Raw genomic sequence first — 21,333 nt, forward strand, 5'->3', positions numbered from 1 at the left:
CGTGAACCAACCCAAACTCTGTTGCGGGTAGGAAAACGTAGACAACCCCAGAGCTCTGTACTTGTTGATTTCCAACTGCTGCATTAAAGCTGATATTATCGGACCTCTGTGACTCCAGACCACTCTTTCTAGAACACAGATTTGTGTCATTGAATACTATCATAACATCAGAATCAGAATTGGTGTTTATTCGCCATGAAAGTTTGCACAGACAAGGAATTTACTTTGGCAGGAGAGCCTACCTAGGCAGCCATTTTCGGTGCCAACTAGAAAGTTACAGCATAACATGAGGAGAGAGGAGGAGAGAAAAAGGCAACCCCCAGACAATACTCCTAGAGGAGTACAGTGTGGGAACAGACAAAAACCTCAGCACATAAGCACAACAACATTTACAAAAACACGTGACTTGCAACGGGGAGTGGGGGGGGGGGGGGGTAGACAAGCAGCATCTGGACCTGCAGCCATGGTAGGCGCTGGACACAGACCCGCCAGCCACCCTGGGGAAACAAGCAGGCGAAGGCGTTGGATGGGGGTGGGGGGGTGGTGATATCTGTAGTAGGTGAAAGTTAATGTGTGAGTAGGTCTGGGTTGGCGCCCTCGACCTAGGCCACAATCAGTCCGATTCTCCCTATGCAGATTGTGTTGGCCAGGAGACATCCTTGGTCATGACCCGGGCAGAGACCAAACCACAGATGTCGGTGGGGGGGGGGAAGGGGGAAGGGAAGAGCAAGATAGTCTCGCTTCAGCGCTCTCCAGGGGAGTTGTTTTCCAGCGACGGCCTTGGCCAAGGCCTGTGCTGGTTACGGGGCCGAAAGTGGATAAGATTGGGGTAGTTGTTTTGACGAGTAGCCGCAACTAAATTTTCACGTCCACCCTTCAGGAAGGTCTCCATGTCCTCCATCTTCCTTTGCAGAGCCGCAAACTTATCCCTGTTGTAATCAATGCTGCGTTGTAAGTTCACAGTCTGAGCTCCAACAACTCTGCCCACCGCATCAATCATGTCGGGCAGCCTAACGGGGCTTTTGATGGCTGCAGCCGTTTCCTTGATTTTCCGATATACAAAGCCAGCGCCTATTCCAAACAGCAGACAGCCTGTAATCATGGTTCCGAATATGAAGATGTCTTCAACGTCCTCCAAGGAAATCGCCGCTAGACACACGACACGGCAATTCTCCCACGCGTCCATCGTGTAGCCAGCTGCGAACGTCCCGTCCGGACAGTTGTGTTCCCCCGAACCCGAGCTTCTCTTCGAGAAGATGGTGTCAATTGCATTGAGAGACCAGCTAATTAATTCCATGCTTCTAGTTTCGGAGAGTGATGATGAGAGAGTATCTTGAGACAAGACAAGACACAGCCAAGCAGGGAAGATCAGGGAGGGGAGGAGAGAAAAATGCGACCGCCTTCGTCGAGAGCCAAAGAAGATAACATATTGGAATAGACACAAAATAATCAAAGGTATGTATGAAATTCTGTATTTTGTATTGCAAGATGTACAGTGGGGTCAGTGTATACAAATAACCTACTGCAAAATCAATCTTCGAGCACTGACTTTCAGTGCTTAGGGCGCTTACACTGACAGAACCAGCAGAATTCAGGGCACTGAAAGTACCCGGATGGCGTACTGCAAACGGTCAAAAAATGCAGTGTACAACGATGGACACTACTCGCCCTAAACGGCCCCCATCTTGGCTACGTAGCGGAAGAGGAGGAGCCGTTTCGGCAGCTTTTCATTTCTAAAATAATGGCGGACGAAATGACTCGCGAGCAGATTTGAGTCCGTCACTTCTGCCAAGTGGTTAACGTAAGCAGTGTTGTGCCTGAACGCGTTCATTGAACGAAAGTTCATGAACTCGTTCATAATTTTGGTGAACGTGAACTGAACGTACTGTATTACTGCCTGATGAACGATACTGTGAATGCGTTCATTCTGGTGTCTGTGAACGGCACGTTCACTCTTTTTAATTTTGTTCAATAAGGTGCCAGATTTCCAAGCGAAAAACACACCGTTGACAGTACTGTATCCAGGGTTGCACAACTATGGAAGCAAATCGTTACCAAAATTCAAATGCAAATGCATTTCCAGAAATGCATTTGCATTTTAAGAATGTGGCTGCATTATTTGACTCATAAATGAAATTAGTAATCAATCATCCTATTTGCATTTTAATTTTCTTCTTCAAGAGTGCTCAATCTTTCACTTAATTAAAATGAAAAAGAAATAGACATTTGAGATTTAATTTTCAAAACATGCCCCAGCAAGTGGATACCAAAATTCAATTTGAAATGTAAAATTTGAAAATTCAAATGCATTTCCAGAAATGCATTTTCATTTTAAGAATGTGGCTGCAAAATCCTGACCACAATTCAAATTCAAATGCATTTCCAGAAATTCATTTTCAAGAACGTGGCTGCAAAATCGTGACCACAATTCAAATTCAAATGCATTTCCAGAAATGCATTTTCATTTTAAGAACGTGGCTGCAAAATCGTGACCACAATTCAAATTCAAATGCATTTCCAGAAATGCATTTTCATTTTAAGAACGTGGCTGTAAAATCGTGACCACAATTCAAATTCAAATGCATTTGCAGAAATGCAAAATGAACGAAAAAGCATTCTGAGCGGCGCAGCAGAGTGACGTCAGTAGCCGCTCTTCTTCAGCTCCCTGCTGACCGAGCTACCCATCTTGTTCGGTAGGGAGCGGTGTGCACATCTGCATTGCATTACATTGCAAATGTGCCGGGAAATTGATTGAATTGCCGGGTCTTTAGAGCAGCGTTCCCCAACCGGTGCCCACCGGTCCGCGGACCGGTACCGGTCCGTGGGTCATTTCGTACCGGGCCGCACAAAAAAGAATTAATAACATTATTTCCTTTTAATTGATTATCAGAGTCTTAAAGACGTTTTATTCTGAAAAATGACCTGATTCTCTCCTTCTCCGCGGGCCTTTTCCCCTGAGCAAAAAAGCTCTGCAAAGACGTGTGTTTACTCATTTTTTAGCAAGTTTGTGGGCTTTATTGAACGGTATCATGCGCGTCTCTTCCTCTTGACACATGACAAGTGATAGTTACCACTCAATGAAGCCTGTTTGAGACAACAACTCTATCGGTGTTTTGGATGAAGGCTATCCTGAGATCGCCACTAAAGCACTGAAAACCCTGCTTCCATTTCCAACATCAAGCGGGATTTTCTGCCGTGACAGCAATCAAACAAAATTATGGAATAGGCCTGAACTGGATATAAGGAACGCACTTCGGGTGTCACTGTCGTAGCTTATAGTCACACACAACAGTGGGACTGACACATCGAAAGCTAGATAGTAACAATATAACGATGGAAAACCAGGCTAAGAAACTTAAAGATGGGTCAATTGAAAAAACGGCTGTTTATTTTACATAAAACTCCAAAAACTATTTTTCGCTCAAATCAGCTAAACTATTTTTCTCGCGCGCTCCGCGCGCTCGCATTAGGTGTGGAAGTCACTAACTAGGATCAAACCCAGAATGTACATGCATTAGCAGCGCAGCTGTCCAGGGCCTATCTTTCCTTCCAGTCCGTTCTGCCGGTCCGTGAAAATATGTCTTACATGAAAGCGGTCCGTGGCGCAAAAAAGTTTGGGGACCGATGCTTTAGAGGACGCATCACAGACCATGGCGCTCCCTCAAATTGTGCAAACACTGTTAGAATTAGCTGAACAGGTATAATCTAATAATATATCTGAGTCTGATGCCCGTGACCGAGTAGAACAAGTCATAGAGAGCTTGGCTGCATACTCTGCCGTCACAGATTTACACATTAATAGTAGCTCTGCCACTGTTTTAGTCATTGTTTGACATCAAGTTGCTCAGTCTGTGATGCGTCCTCTAAAGACCCGGCAATTCAATCAATTTCCCGGCACATTTGCAATGTAATTGCAATGCAGATGTGCACACCGCTCCCTACCGAACAAGATGGGTAGCTCGGTCAGCAGGGAGCTGAAGAAGAGCGGCTACTGACGTCACTCTGCTGCGCCGCTCAGAATGCTTTTTCGTTCATTTTGCATTTCTGCAAATGCATTTGAATTTGAATTGTGGTCACGATTTTACAGCCACGTTCTTAAAATGAAAATGCATTTCTGGAAATGCATTTGAATTTGATTTGTGGTCACGATTTTGCAGCCACGTTCTTAAAATGAAAATGCATTTCTGGAAATGCATTTGAATTTGAATTGTGGTCAGGATTTTGCAGCCACGTTCTTGAAAATGAAAATGCATTTCTGGAAATGCATTTGAATTTGAATTGTGGTCAGGATTTTGCAGCCACATTCTTAAAATGAAAATGCATTTCTGGAAATGCATTTTAATTTTCAAATTTTACATTTCAAATTGAATTTTGGTATCTATTTGCTGGGGCATGTTTTGAAAATTAAATCTCAAATGTCTATTTCTTTTTCATTTTAATTAAGTGAAAGATTGAGCACTCTTGAAGAAGAAAATTAAAATGCAAATAGGATGATTGATTACTAATTTCATTTATGAGTCAAATAATGCAGCCACATTCTTAAAATGCAAATGCATTTCTGGAAATGCATTTGCATTTGAATTTTGGTAACGATTTGCTTCCATACCCAACCAGTCAATCGCTGCGTGTGCTTTCTTCTACTGTCTATGCCTGGCAAGTGTGAGAGCGCCGAAGTTGCGTAGAGGCCGAGAGCGGTATTGAAGACAGATAGAGATTTCAATATGGCAACGGCAGCCACCAGTGTTGCACCGCCGCACCGTCTGTGGTTCTATATGGGCTGTGGAAATAATTTAGAAAAATTATAGCCCGCAACATATTGAAAAAAACAACTGAACTAGTTCATCTTTTGGAGCTGTGAACTTAGTTCAAAATTTGGAATTATGAACTATGAACTGAACTAGTTCATTTAAAAATTTGTGAACTATGAACTGAAGTAGTTCATGTAGAAAGTGAACTTTCCCAACACTGAACGTAAGTGTTCCATTTGAGACAGCACTAATCAGCGACGGAGTGCACTACAGATGTAAGTGCACTGTATTGCAGTGCACTGTATTGCAGTGCACTTCATAAAGTGTTCGGTAATAGACACACCCCTAGTCTTTATATATATCTATGGGGAGAACTTTTTTTTATTTATTTATTTTATTTGCCAAAACATAAATCATTACAAAAGGTATCGATACAGTACGTAAATAACATAAATGCATTAAGAAAACAAAAAAACATAATTTACAAACAATAAAACATTTCACCAATACTAACTTCTCTCACGGGTCCAGTTAAGTTTCAAATCTGACATGTGTTTGTGTAGATGTAGGGCAGTTGTAGATTTAAGAAACTTCAACAAATCTAAATAAAGTGACACCTCATTTAAGAATTTAAATAGTTGGCCAGTATTATTAAATTATTAAATAGAAATTCACAATTTTTGTCCTTGGAATTGGATATTATTATCTAATATCCAATTTTGAAAATCCTTCCAGAATAAAGCAGATCTATTACAGGGAAAGAACAAATGTTCGGTAGTTTCTATCTTTATCTTGCAGAAATTACATTAATTTGAGCCTACCTTAAATCTAAGGCGTAGAAATTCATTAGTGGGATAATGTCATTGATTGTCTTAAAGTGTACTTCTTTTGTCTTCGGGGATATAAGGAAAAGTAGATATTTACTCCTGATTCTTTTCTTCTCACTGCTAGTGTAATCTTGTAACATATCTTCATTTTAAAGATGAGGGAAAACATTCTACAGTAAGACAGGATCTTATGAATTGGTTGTTGCATTTCCTGTCCAAAAAAGAACACCCCTCAATTCTCAGCAAGTTTAATCTAGGTACTAGCTCTGAATATGTCAAGGACCCCCTGATAATACAAATAAGAGCTGGTGGAATCGCCTTAATCACTGTATAATATTCTCTATCAGTACACAATACATTATATTTGAGTTTAAACTCATTATAATCCAACATGTTACCACAAGCATCCATAAGATGTTGAACAGACCATATCCCTTGTTCCTTCCATTCTTTGAAATAAAATGATTTCTTTTTCATTAGTACACATCTATTATTCCAAATTAGTGTGTCATGAAGAGAGAAGTTATGCTTGTAGATTAGTTTCCAATAACGGAGGACTTGTTGGTGAAAATCTGACTGTCAGTTTAAGGATATCAAAGTCACATTTGAGCAAAAATTCTATACCTCCGAAATCCATAAAGATTTTTGAAGGTAGGTTGAACCAGAGACTCTCATATCGATTTACAAAGCTCTGTAACCATTTCAGTTTTAATGTGCCATTCATTGGGTCAAAGTCAATGACATTCAGCCCCCCCTCTTCCACCGATTTAATAATATCATTCTTTCTAATGTAATGATGTTTATTCTTCCAAATAAAATAAAAAATAATTGGTTAATTGTTTTGATCATTTTATCACGGATGGCCAAAGAGTACGCTGGATAAATGAGTCTCGAAAGGCCTTCCATCTTAGATAATAGTATTCTACCGAATATAGGTAAGTCCCTTTGTAACCATGTATTCAGAATTGTCCTATTCTTCTTCAAAATACTTTCAATATTGGATGTTGTCCTATGATCTAAATCCTTAGTATTACCCGAAATATTAATTCCCAAATATTTTACTTCATTCTTAATAGGTATGTTGTGTATAGCTGTAAATGGCGTATCATGTATTGCCATTAGTTCACATATCTTCAAATTTAGGCATAGCCCTGAAGCCTTTGAGAAGACCGAAATGGCTTCCAAAGATGTTGGTATCTGTGCCGCATTCTTAAGGAAAAGGGTTGTGCCAGCTGATTTGTAACCAATGAACTTCCCAGTACATTCAATCGTTGAATATTGTCATTTTGCTTTATCCAAATTGCCAATAGTTCTGTAGCCATAATGAAGAGAAGAGGTGAGTCTGGGCACTCCTGCCTAATTCCCCTCCTCGCCTCAAATCTTTTGCATGCACCCAGTGTTAATAGTACTGAACTATTTATACCATCATACAACATTCCTATAACCTTCTGAAAATGTTCACCAAAACCAAAATGTTCCAATGTTTTCAAAATAAAAGGATGTTCCACACTGTCAAATGCTTTACAAAAGTCTAAAATAATGACAATAAAACCCTCATCTTCAATTTTGTCCCTATAGTCTAACAAGTCTAAAACTAATCTTTTGTTGTTATGGATAGATCGCCCTTGAAGGAAGCCCGATTGCGATTCACTAATAATTTGTGACATACCCTCTTTCAACCTATTGGCAATGACATACAGTTAGGTCCATAAATATTTGGACATTGACACAATTTTCATCATTTGGCTCTGTATACCACCACAATGGATTTGAAATGAAACAATCAAGATGTGCTTTAAGTGCAGACTTTCAGCTTTAATTTCAGGGTATTTACATCCAAATCAGGTGAACGGTGTAGGAATTACAACACATTTTATATGTGGCCCCCCCCTTTTTAAGGGACCAAAAATAATTGGACAAACTAACATAATCATAAATCTAATTGTCACTTTTAATACTTGGTTGCAAATCCTTTGCAGTCAATGACAGCCTGAAGTCTGGAACCCATAGACATCACCAGACGCTGGGTTTCGTCCCTGGTGATGCTCTGCCAGGCCTCTACTGCAACTGTCTTCAGTTCCTGCTTGTTCTTGGGGCATTTTCCCTTCAGTTTTGTCTTTAGCAAGTGAAATGCATGCTCAATTGGATTTAGGTCAGGTGATTGACTTGGCCATTGCAGAACATTCCACTTCTTTGCCTTAAAAAACTCTTTGGTTGCTTTCGCAGTATGCTTCGGGTCATTGTCCATCTGCACTGTGAAGCGCCATCCTATGAGTTCTGAAGCATTTGGCTGAATCTGAGCAGATAATATTGCCAGAAACACTTCAGAATTCATCCTACTGCTTTTGTCAGCAGTCACATCATCGATAAATACAAGGGAACCAGTTCCATTGGCAGCCATACATGCCCACGCCATAACACTACCTCCACCATGCTTCACTGATGAGGTGGTATGCTTTGGATCATGAGCAGTTCCTTCCCTTCTCCATACTCTTCTCTTCCCATCATTCTGGTACAAGTTGATCTTGGTCTCATCTGTCCATAGGATGTTGTTCCAGAACTGTACAGGCTCTTTTAGATGTTTTTTGGCAAACTCTAATCTGGTCTTCCTGTTTTTGAGACTCACCAATGGTTTACATCTTGTGGTGAACCCTCTGTATTTACTCTGGTGAAGTCTTCTCTTAATTTTTGACTTTGACACAGATACGCCTACCTCCTGGAGAGTGTTCTTGATCTGGCCAACTGTTGTGAAGGGGTTTTTCTTCACCAGGGAAAGAATTCTTCTGTCATCCACCACAGTTGTTTTCCGTGGTCTTCTGGGTCTTTTGGTGTTGCTGAGCTCACCAGTGCGTTCTTTCTTTTTAAGAATGTACCAAACAGTTGATTGAGCCACACCTAATGTTTTTGCTATCTCTCTGATAGGTTTGTTTTGATTTTTCAGCCTAACGATGGCTTGCTTCACTGATGGTGACAGCTCTTTGGACTTCATATTGAGAGTTGACAGCAACAGATTCCAAACACAAATACCATACTTGAAATGAACTCTAGACCTTTTATCTGCTCCTTGTCAATGAAATAACGAACTCCCATGAGGGAATAACATACACCTGGCCATGGAACAGCTGAGCAGCCAATTGTCCAATTACTTTTGGTCCCTTAAAAAGGGGGGGGCCACATATAAAATGTATTGTAATTCCTACACCGTTCACCCGATTTGGATGTAAATACCCTGAAATTAAAGCTGAAAGTCTGCACTTAAAGCACATCTTGATTGTTTCCTTTCAAATCCATTGTGGTGGTATACAGAGCCAAAATGATGAAAATTGTGTCAATGTCCAAATATTTATGGACCTAACTGTATGTAAGTAGTAGTAGCAGCACTTCCCCAGACAACTTCCTCTGAAACGTCCAAGCGCTCATTGTCCAAGCGCTCAGCATGCCACCTCCTCTGAAACCTTGAGAGGATTGGCGAGTCTCAACAACAGCACGAGAGTCACGCAACAGACCAGGTAGACAACGCAAGGAACACACCGAGACGAGAGGGGGGAAGGGTGTTCATTCATCCGACCGAGATGAGGAAGTTTATTGCTCTAACTGAAACTAAGTGATTCTCTCTCAAACAAAGTGATTCTCTCTCACTTCATCGACTAGTGTCTTTCTATGTATCTCATGACTGTTGACATCTCTCTCCCCCTCCTATCTGTCTCTCTCTCTCTGTCTCTCTCCCTCCATACAGCATATTGTGTTTGACTATGACATAAACTACACTGGTTCTGGCGACTTGGGGATGGCCCTGGAGGATCTGTGTGACCTGGATCAAGTGATAACCCCTGACGTCCAGCGAGTGTTATTCCCTGTTGAGTCTCACGAGAATGGTGTAATAGACTAGGTACGGGGAGTCTCAACAACTTGGAAACAGCACGAGAGTCACGCAACAGACTAGGTAGACAAGGCAAGGAATACAAATATGTCACTTTATCGTTTTATTGTGAAAAGTTTTCACAACATCACTGTCAAACATCTGCTGTAGAACTTTCAGCGCAGTGAAATCCCCAGCCATAGCTCCGTGACTCTAGACAACGGCTGCTGTCCTGACCCTAACCCACTGAATGTATGTAAGTAGTCAGACCCTCCAGGATGTTGAGATCGCACCAATTCACGCGAATTCAACAATTCCCCGCGAATTCAGCGCAACGTTGCAATTTTAACCAATCACTGCAATTTTCCCGCAACTTTGACCAATCATCGTCGTCTCCCACAACTCTCTCCAGTAGGGGTTAAATCCAGTGTTGCGCCTGAACGCATTCATTTATGGCAAGCCGTTTTATCATTTAACCAATGAAATCTTGATATCCAAAATTCGAATTTTGGATATCAAGAATTCAATTTTGGATATCAAGAATTCGAATTTTGGATATCAAGAATTGCATTTTGGATATCAAGAATTCGAATTGTTGATATCCTGAATTGCATTTTGGATATCAACAATTAGAATTTTGGATATCCAGAATTGCATTTTGGATATCAACAATTCGAATTGTGGATATCAAGAATTGCATTTTGGATATCAACAATTAGAATTTTGGATATCAAGAATTGCATTTTGGATATCAACAATTGTAGGCCTGCAGATCACAGGAACATTTTTTTAAAAGCTAGTCGTTGCTGCCCTCTGGTGTTCGCAAGTAATAACACCCCCAATAGTTTCACATTTTCCCCCCTCTCTCTCTTTTTCACTTGTGCCAGTATGCATAATACGGCCGATCAAACAAATGAGTAAATGGCTCGTTATACCGTTTGTGTTATATGGATATTCCGTAATTCCAAAATGAAACAAAACAACGGAAACCAAGCCTTTCCCCATAATCTGGTTCTGACATCCAAAATGGACAAAACGATATTACGAGGCTATTTTTCATTTTTTGCAGATACCAGCATAAAGGATATGGAATAATCAAACAAACGAGTAAATGGCTCGTAATAACATTTGTGTTATATGGTTATTCCGTTATTCCAAAATAAAACAAAACAACGGATACCACGCATTTCCCCATCATCTGGTTCTGGCTTCCGAAATGGACAAATCGATATTACGAGCCTATTTTTTATCTTTTGTAGATATCAGCATAAAGGATATGGAATAATCAAAACAACGATTAATGGCTCGTTATACCATTTGTGTTATATGGTTATTTCATTATTCCCCCCCAAAAAACGAAACAACCAAAAACAAGCCGTTATACTTAAATGTGTGTTCGACTTACTAAAGTGACAAAACGATATTACGGCCCTATTTTGCGTTTGTCAACACGGGTTGCAAAATAGAAAAACCAATGGCCACAAGGTACACGGACCATTCAGTACACGCGCAGCCATGTTAACTAGCATTGTTTAAATGATAAAACGGCTTGCCAAGATATAACATAGAACATGCAAATATAATCCCGCCCCCATTAAGGTCATTAACATACATTGTTGATATCCAAAATGCAATTCTGGATATCCAAAATTCGAATTGTTGATATCCAAAATGCAATTCTTGATATCCAAAATTCGAATTGTTGATATCCAAAATGCAATTCTTGATATCCAAAATTCGGATTGTTGATATCCAAAATGCAATTCTTGATATCCAAAATTCGAATTCTTGATATCCCAAATGCAATTCTTGATATCCAAAATTGGAATTCTTGATATCCAAAATTGAATTCTTGATATCAAAAATTCGAATTTTGGATATCAAGAATTCATTGGTTAAATGATAAAACGGCTTGCCATATTCATTGAACGAAAGTTCATGAACTCGTTGATAATTTTGGTGAACGTGAACTGAACGTACTGTATTACTGCCTGATGAACGATACTGTGAACGCGTTCATTCTGGTGTCTGTGAACTCTTTCACTCTTTTTAATTTCGTTCAATTCACTTCAGTGAATAAATTACCAGAGACTTCCAGGCGAAAAACACACCGTTAACAGTCCTGTATCCAGGGTTGCCCAACCAGTCAATTGCTGCGTGTGCTTTTTTCTACTGTCTATGCCTGGCAAGCGTGAGAGCGCCGAGTTGCGTAGAGGCCGAGAGCGGTATTGCAGACAGAGATATAAATCTTTTTTGTAAAAAAAAAATGTAAATCATGGTTGGATAACGATTAAAAATGGGATATGATGACAATTGGCATGTTGGTAAGGTTATTTAGGGGACCTTTTCTCAATGGTTTTATTCTTTGATGAATGTTTGTTAATTACTTAATTTTCCACCAATAACTCAATTAAAATTACAAAGAGGGTAAGTAGTAAGTAGTAGTAGAAGCACTTCCCCAGACAACTTCCTCTGAAACGTCCAAGCGCTCAGTGACCAAGCGCTCAGTATCCCAACTCCTCTGAATCGTCCAAGCCCTCAGTGTCCAAGCGCTCAACATGCCACCTACTCTGAGACGTCCAAGCACTCGGTGTCCAAGCGCTCAGCATGCCACCTGCTCTGAAATGTCCAAGTGCTCAGTATCCCACCGCTTCTGAAACGTCCAAGCGCTCAGTGTCCAAGCAGACAACGCGGATACAGCGAGAGTGGCATAATAGACAACGGCGGTGTTGTAACACACAACACGGACACGGCAGGGGGGTCACAAGGACCCGGAGACAGCGCGAGCGTGATGTAATAGACAACGCAGACAACGCTGTGGGTCACATTGAACCTAAGACAGCGCGAAGGATAAAGAAAATGTTTCACTTGATTTTTTTTTATCATGAAAAGTTTTCACAACATAGCTGTGGGTCAAAACGACCCCGATACCGCGCGAAGGATAAAGAAAATGTTTCACTTTATTTTTTTATTATGAAAAGCTGTCACAACGTAACTGTGGGTCAAAACAACCCTAAAGTAGCACAAGGATTAATCCTTGTCTCATTGTAGGCATTAGAGTCTTATATTCAGTACATTCCTTGAGAGCATAAACAATAAATCCTTTATATCCTCCCAAAATAATTTATAAAAATTTGAGGTTAACCCATCTTGACCTGGAGACTTTCCTAATGAAATACTTGTAACTGCTTTACTTAGTTCCTGTAGGTAAATCTCAGAATCACATAGTGCCTTAAACTCTGTATTAATTTTAGGAATATACATTTTTATTTTCTCAAAGAAAGCATTTGAATCCACCCTGGAGTAAGAGGAAGAGTATAAGTCTGCATAAAACCTAAATACCTCCTCAGATATTAATTTAAGATCTGTGTTTTTTTCCCCTTCTTCTAACCATCTTGCTCTTGACCTTACAAAAGCTCCATGCGCTCTATTCAGATATAGCTCATCCAATTTAGATTGCAGATTTATACATTTATTTCGCTCTACTTCTGACATTGACATCTTCTTACAACATTCTTCAATTTCTTGAATCAGTTTGAGTTCACATTCCTTCCCTTCTTTATTTCTCTTTTTCCCAAATTGGATTGAAAATTGTCTCACCCTATACTTAAAGAATTCCCATCTATTGCTATAGCTTCCAATTGATGAATCAAATCGAATATCTAATATCACATTTATTTACACTTTATTGTGTCACAATATTCTATACTTTTTAAAAGGTCTGCATTAAACTTCCAATAAACATTCCGCTTATCAAATCCAGTTTGCGGTTTAAAGAATGTATAATACATTACAGTACAATTCTAGAACTGTAATCACCAGCTGGGTCTCACACTGGGTGTGGGAAGCAGGCTGTTCTTTGTGTCTCTATCTCTTCATTTTCAGAAACAACCTTGAAACCGGGTGGAGATGGCAGCTGAGCAGGTGGGACGCGTAGGCAAGAACAACTCCTATACCAGATGCATAACATCATTTGAATTGATTTATTGGAGATCATATGTAATACCACAACTTAAACCTTTCACATAGCATGATGAAAAGGCGAATCAAATGGTTAACCAATTTTATAAAAAATGCTAACTAGCAAAGAGACATCTTCTGTTCCAGGTGAACCTGTAAACCAAAGAGTGGAGGAGTTAAACCAGGAGATTGGTTTGACGGTTACATTTTGAATTAAAATTCTTTTGATAATTTATTTTATTTTTTCTATATTACAATTCTAAAAAGCTTGGCTTAAGTTGTGGTGAAGGAGGCCTGTGAGTATGTCCAGGTCTGCCGTGGATACATGGATGTCGAATGTCCACTCTGTGGAGTGACAGTGGGTTTTCCCCTATAACATGGACCTGATGTTAGTTTCCTCCAGGATCACAATGACTCGTATTGAGAGACTTGTTGCTCTTGTTGGTTAGTTGTAACGGTTTCAAATTCTTGTACTCGCTGTGAAATATTTTTACTGTTGATTGTTTTTTCTACAGGTACACTCTTGCACTCTTGTGGGGAGTTTCATGTTGTTCAATTGTAACTTGTTTAACTGCATGCTCTTATGGTTCTTCCCTTTGGCACTTATTTGGTTTTCCACAATGTATGCTTCATGTTTTGGCTGCTCGCAATGTTTGGGGCTATCTCGTTGTTATGATCAGTGACCTATGCTCTTTTGTAAAGCTCTCTCTTGGAAGTCGCTTTGGATAAAAGCGTCTGCTAAATGCATACATGTAAATGTAAACATCATTAGGGTTTTCCCACTGTGTCCAGTGTGTCCTCACCACTGTGCCATAACGCTGCATAGTCTCATCATTATTGTTGATTTGTATGCCAACATTGTGTAATCAGTAATGGGATATATTTTTTAATTTGGGTTTGTTGTCAGACCCTATAAGGGTGTGAAAGGAGGGATTTATTTGAACTTTAAAAATATCCACTTTAAATCCTCAAATGGGTTCTTGATTTCAATATCCGTGTTTAATCATTGGTGTTCGACTGTTCGCATCTCATTTGACTCAGTTACTGCTTGATCATGGGAGATAAGGTGATGCTGGGACTGTAACTTTTCTGCTTCAGGACTAGTCAGACCAGCGGGTCTGACTATCTTTGGATATACAACCCCTGTCCTAAGGCCCCATTCCCCTGGAGACCCTGTCCCCCCCTTTCTCACTGGATGATCTACCCCTTCCCCTTGGAGACCCTGCCCCATCTGCCCCTATGCCTCATCAGACCTAGGAGTGGTCTGCCCCGTCCACCCCCCGTCCCCTTGAAGACCCTGCCCCAATGTGTGTCCTTGTATTGGGGGGAGGTGAGCAAGTCATCCTATTTGGGGGGAGTTGTCTCGTATTTGGGGGGAGTGTTTTCATTTGGGGGATGCACTCATGTTAGTGGGTGTGATTTGTACTTCAGGGCCACCGTAGTATCCAGTCGGGTGACTGCTTCTCCAGCAATTGTAGATGCCCTGACATCACTACATAGGCTTATAAACTTGGAAAAAGAAGAAGTTGAACAGCGAATTTCAACGGTGCAATTTGAGCAAGGACTAGTTGGACGACCACGAATGGTCCTCTCTCCGGAGTACCTTAGCAGTCTTTTGGGCCTTAACTTGTCCATCCCATGCATAGATGCACTTTTGGGGGTGTAAAAACGAACAGTGCATCGACGTATGGCTGAGGCTGATATGTCAGTCAGGACACTGTACTATGGAAGCAAATCAGTTACATAATGTTTTGAATTAAACCCTTTGCATTGAATACTTAATATCGAAATGTAAACACCCCCGAATTGGTGGTTGGTTTTGAATTCACCTCTTTAAAATGGAAATCTGAATTATTAATTATTTTCAAGGTAAAAAAAAAGATTTCCGATCCAAAAATTCGAGGTTCGGAAATTCAGGTAGCCTAGTTTAAATTCGAAGAGTAAAATTCATATCCCCCAAATTCTATAAAAAAAATCAATAAACAAAATTCTGGCTGCTCAAATTTGAATGGCAAAAATTGGGCCGAAAATATTCGAGCCAAAAACATTGAGATTGCAACATCCGGGATACCAAGGATAGGTAAGGCAATTGAGCCTGAATGCCTGACCTATTGAGCCTGAACTATCTCACTTCTCCGAGAAGGGTCCAACTGCAGACCTCTCTCCTCAGGCCCCTCTCATCCCGGTGTAGCAGCAGGGAGTCATACATGCATACATGCCACATGCATACATGCATGCATCAGTCATTCAATCACAGCCTGGGGTCTGATGAGAGAGCGGTCCGGTCTGAGGCAAGCAATAGCCTACTTGGTATCCCTGCTGTTCCAATCAAAACATTTTCGGCTCGACTTCTTTCGGCTCTGCTTCACCATTCGAATTTGAGCAGCCTGAATTTGATTTGATTTGAATTTTCGAAGCTTGAATTAAGAATATATATATATTTTGGTGAATTTTACTGTTCGAATTTGAGCAACCTGAATTTCTGAACCTTGAACTTTGGGACCTGAATTTTTTCATAAATAAATTCATATTTCAATTTTAAAGAGATGAATTCAAAACCAACACATTTGGTGGTGTTTACATTTCAATAATCAATGCCATTTAAAATTCAAAACATTATGGCACTGATTTGCTTCCATACTGTACAGCACTCTCACAGATGAGGAATTGGATCGGTGTGTGAGAGACATCAAATCCAGCCTCACTCAGGTTATCGGATGGTGAAAGCCCTTTTGCAAGCCCAAAGACTGCGGGTGCAGTATGACCGCGTCAGAGCTTCCATGCACCGCATCGACACCGTTAGAGTCATATCATGTATGACCAACTTGGGTTGCATTGTCCGAAGAACCTACTCAGTTCCAGGCCCCCAGTCCTTGATGCACATCGACACGAATCATAAAATCATCCGGTAAATTACTTTCACAAAGAGCATATTCATTCATTATTTTACCCAAATATAATGATGGGCTTATTCAGAATAACATCTTGACACATTTTCCTGCAGCTACAACATTGTCATCTTTGGTGGCATAGATGGCTTTTCACAGAAGGTAAGTACAGTTTTCAGGAATAAATGTGTACATGTTTATCCTGCTTATATGTGTTTGCCTAATACAAAAATGGTGTGTATGGTATTACAGATAATGTATCTTGGTGCAGCCTCCAATAACCTTGCATCAACCACCCTGGCCTTCTTCCAAGAATCTGTGGAGAAGTTTGGTTTCCCTCTTGCAGTTTTTGTAAATTTGATGTAAGATGCTTCAAACATTCCTGTGCTGATTTCATAGGTTGTATAACCAGGGCTCTCAAGTGTCACGCATTGAGCGTGACAGTCACTCATTTCGGTCTTTTGTCACGCCCTCCCGCCACACATTGTATTTCTCACGCAGAAAAAAGATATTTATAATATATTTAATATGCCGCAGCACCCGACCAAAATTCCTCTGGCCGCGCCAGTCTCACTATGGAACCGGCAGGAATCAAGCGCGTCTCCCCTGGAGTTCTTAGTCAAGCCTGACACTTATCAGCCAATCAAAAAAAAGAAAGGGTCTGTACAATAGCCAATCGGAAAATAGCACAATTTTATCTGGGTAAGATTTAATGCAACAACCAATGGAAAAAAAGCATATCCTGTAATTTTTCACGTGATTCTGCTTGCTACAACATCTTCCAAAAGTTTCGTTGACCTACAGAGCAAACCACTGGAGCTTGAGCATCACTTTGAGCACAGTCATGATCTCCTGTTTTAATGTTACAACAAATTCACAACTTGTTTGACACAAACAATGACAACTTGACTGCTGTTAGAAAATGTTTCCCAGATAATTAGCATCAGTTTTTCATGAGTGTCTTAACCAACAGTTTTACAGCCTGTTCACTGACAACACCTGCTCAGAACAAGTAGTTCATAGATGTAGCCAGTGTGTATCGGTGAAACTCACTCCTCAGGTATGTAACAGGCCACCCGCATCTATGGTTAGCTAGCTTTTTGTTGGCATAGTTCGTAGTGGTGGCGCTTGGGATGTCAGAGGTGGCAGGTTCGAACCCAATGCGGGACGAACATATGCCCGATACCTTTGACGGAGCTTGCAATATTTTGTCTGATACATATAATAGGCCTAGTCCTATTTTCATTATCACACGATGACTGACATATTGTCACATTATAAACATCTCTTTCCAAATATGCGTAATAATTTTATTAGCACTAAATACATTTAAGTGTTTTGCATAGTCGATGTTATAGGTCACTTTTAAAATAATGTCATATTTTATAATTATATCCTGGCCATGGATGCATTAATCATTGCTGCCTTTCAAAGATGTCAGGTAAAAAGCAATTAATTAATTTTGACCCCCTGGGGGGGGGGGGGGTATGGGGGGTAATGTCACTCTTGCCTGTCTTCAAAACTCGAGAGCCCTGTATAACCAACCAACACTTAATATGGTCTTTGTTGTAAATGTTTGTTTTAGGGTACGGGCTGATCAAGGGGTGAAGAATGTGGATGTTGCACGCCTCATGTTTACAGTCCGTGGGCACTGGAAGAGGCAGCTTCATTGCTGGGAAGAGTGTTCACAATCAACGGTTAGTAAAAAAGTGCAGATAAAACTAGTTGAAATAGGGCACTCCACTGCTGCCATGCATCTAAACTTTTTTTTCCGAATTGAGAGGCTATGGAGAGACCTATGGACAGCTGTAACAAACATCTACTATGATGTCCTTCACTACCTCGAAGAAGAGGGCTTCCTCAATATCGCCAATACTACACACCTCTTCTGTTGCCAATATGTGTTATATAATTTTCGCAATGTTTGGGACCATCATCCATTAAGAACGGAGGGCAATATGACCCCTAATCAGCTGTGGGCACTGGGTCAAATACATCAGCCAATTCCAGTTCCAGATCACATGGCAGTATGTCTAAATATTCAACTCTTTTGTGTTAACAATTGTAAAAAACAAAACAACCCCCCCCACACAATTATTAACATTAGAAAAAGTCTAATAGACCATAATAGACCATATTTTGCTAAATAGGGCTGTGCGTTTACTATGTTATATGTTGAAGCATTTGCTCAATGACCAATCCTTAGTTTTATGCAAATTTTACATATATACTCTATAAATATATATATATAACTATGCTGTCTGTATAGATAATCAACACTGCATACAAGTGACATTTTCTTTTTTCCAATTTGTAGGGTATAGATATGCCTCTCATTGAGTGGGAGAACAGTGGACTTACTCCAGACTGCCACTCCAGCATCGTTGTCCCAGACATCGAAAGCCCACTGACTGATGAACAAATGGCAGCTTTAAGAGAGGCTCTTGACCCAAGAGCTTTTATCCCAGGCTTATGTCTGTGAAATCTACATTGCAGCAGTTCACTTTTGTGAGAACATTTAAATAACTGAATGTTTTGAGCATTTTCAGAAGAACTGGATCAACTATATAATAATACATCATATACATCATTAGATTAAAATATTCTTCACATCTCTCCTGAGTCAAATTTTATTATTTATTTCATAGAGATAACTGCACAAGCACTTTGCAATGTGACCCAGGCATCTTAACTGACTGGCTCATGCATCAAAGAAACATTTACATTTAGTAGACGCCTTTATCCAGAGCGACTTACAGTAAGTACAGGGACACCCCCCCCGAAGCAAGTAGGGTGAAGTGCCTTGCCCAAGGACACAACATCAATTGACACGGCCGGGAATCGAACTGGCAACCTTCAGATTACTAGCCTGACTCCCTCACCGCTCAGCCATCTGACTCCCTGAACATGCCAACATGCATAACACAAACTGTGTGGTGTAAACTTCTTTTGTGTGTACGTCTCTAACTGTACGAGTGTGTATATCTGTTTGTATCAACATATTAGATGAGACCAAATCCTGTTTGGCAACTGCCAATACAGGCTAGGATGTCAATCTTAAAAGATGCATAGTCTTTGTAATGCCCTGGGATTCGCAGGGTCTCGTAACAGGTGGAGGCGGTGGGAAAGCTGCCTTTGACCACCTAAAAGGACAGATTCGTCCTTGGCAGAATCTCCCATCCAGTCCAGAATTTCACCAGATCTCTCAATTCATTCGGTGATGCTGTGCAGTAAACATATTAAATTATTTTACAAGTTACATGAAAAGTTGCTGTGGAGAGGTAATGATAACTACATGACCGACTGTTTCACGGTTTATCGCATATGTTTACTCTGTCAACATACCATTTTCAATGAACTGTCGAAGATAACCTGATACGTGGCACATGGTGTCAACTGAAAAATCATTGTCATCATCTTCTTCTTCATCATGATGAGGCCAGGTAATGTGCTTCAGAAGTACCTACATTGAAAGCAAAAAAAAACACATGGGATAGACTTTTTATTATGGCTTCTTACATTATATTTGGTGTGATTCTTTCAGGCTTTTGAACCACACATTTCAAAAACGCCACTGGTGGGTACTTTGGAAAGCACGTTGCAAATCCTAAGAGCGCTAAATCAAGCACACAGACTACTGGGCACAAGTACAGATGCTGGATACAGATATGAAACCTCTACCCTATAGTAGTATTCAACAAAGGCCTGGATTTAAAATAGTGTTAAGTTACCTCAGGGCTGTAATCCACTGCTCACTCTTTAGGGAAAAGCAGGGCCACTGTGTCAGGTCGTTTGGTCAGCACGGTCCACATTTGTGTCTCTTTAAGACCACGTCTCAGCTGTTTCATTTGTCTTGTGACACGTCCAATGACCTGTTAATGAAGGTGAAATACTTTGTCATTCTTAATCCCCCCCAAATGATTAGGAATGAGAAATTAGGTTCTGCAAACACAACCACATCCTAAGATTTTACTCACAGCATGGATCAACATTTTCTCGAAAAGCCATCTCCTGTTATTATTAGACAGGCAAGGGAGGTCCCAGGCATAGGCCAAGTCCTGTACTCTTTTTGCCTCTTCCTCAGAGAGTTCGGATTCACCTTGAAGCTTCAATACACAGTGGAAAACAAGAGGAAATAGAATGTAATGACACTACATGTATACAGCGGGTCTATAAAGTCTCCACTCCCTATTTGACATTAAGTAAAACAAACTTTAAAACAAATGGTTGGGTGGGGACTTTTTATATCCACTAAAAAATATGAAAAGGGAAGAAATAGCAAGACTTTGAAAATGATTGAGGATGGAAAACATACAAGCCTGATTGTTTCCCGGATGTCCAGGTCTGGACAGTCTTCTAGGGCTACAGTTGCAGTTTCGGGACCCCCTCCAAGCAGGACATGAGCAAAGGCAGGGCTGAGCCCAGACAGGCACGGTCCACCATGAAGGAAGGAGTGGCCCATCATTCTCCCTGCCATGACGAACATATCACTTTCAACTAGGAAGTGAGAGGCTGACGGCACCAAATGGCCTGTCTCTCCATCAAACAGCCGTGTCACATCAGTGTTTGCTGTTAAAGAAAATTAGTTTTAGAGAAAAGCTATTTAAAATATATTATACACAATCAATTAGTAGGAACTAACTGTATTATACATTAGATCTACTTTTTTCGCCAGTGTAGGCATGATATTATTTAGTATAATGGTTACATATATTGTTCTCAAGCAAAACTACTAAGATGAAAAACAGATTGACATAATATAAAAAATATTTAATATATAATATTTAATAAGTCATCTTACACATAACTGCACTCTACTTACCAAAGTTGATGCAAAACCCAGACTTCCAACTTCTCAATGCAAGTTGAGAGGAAGAAGCGAGTTACACCCTTTCCAATGGCAACATCACCTGTAACACAATGCAAGGTTTGATATAGTAATGTCATACTTTTTGCAGTCCTTGACCATTGGGACATGTTATTGTAGCTTACATCAGCTAGCTAGCTAGCTTCAGGATGTCTCCCACCACCCGCAACTGCATCTTCCCTGG

The 21,333-nt window shown here is 40.4% G+C and overlaps 1 long non-coding RNA gene across 1 annotated transcript; it reads right to left on the reverse strand.

Moving 5' to 3' along the window:
• Positions 1-19,705: 19,705 nt before the first annotated feature.
• On the reverse strand, positions 19,706-21,130 carry LOC134025482 (uncharacterized). Its single transcript, XR_009931026.1, has 5 exons — positions 21,105-21,130; positions 20,598-20,851; positions 20,260-20,388; positions 20,014-20,154; positions 19,706-19,745 (listed from the first exon to the last, which is right to left on the reverse strand). It is a non-coding gene; the product is annotated as an uncharacterized LOC134025482 (long non-coding RNA).
• Positions 21,131-21,333: the final 203 nt, after the last annotated feature.

Source organism: Osmerus eperlanus, chromosome 8 (genome assembly GCF_963692335.1).
Source record: "Osmerus eperlanus chromosome 8, fOsmEpe2.1, whole genome shotgun sequence".
Taxonomy (NCBI): domain Eukaryota; kingdom Metazoa; phylum Chordata; class Actinopteri; order Osmeriformes; family Osmeridae; genus Osmerus; species Osmerus eperlanus.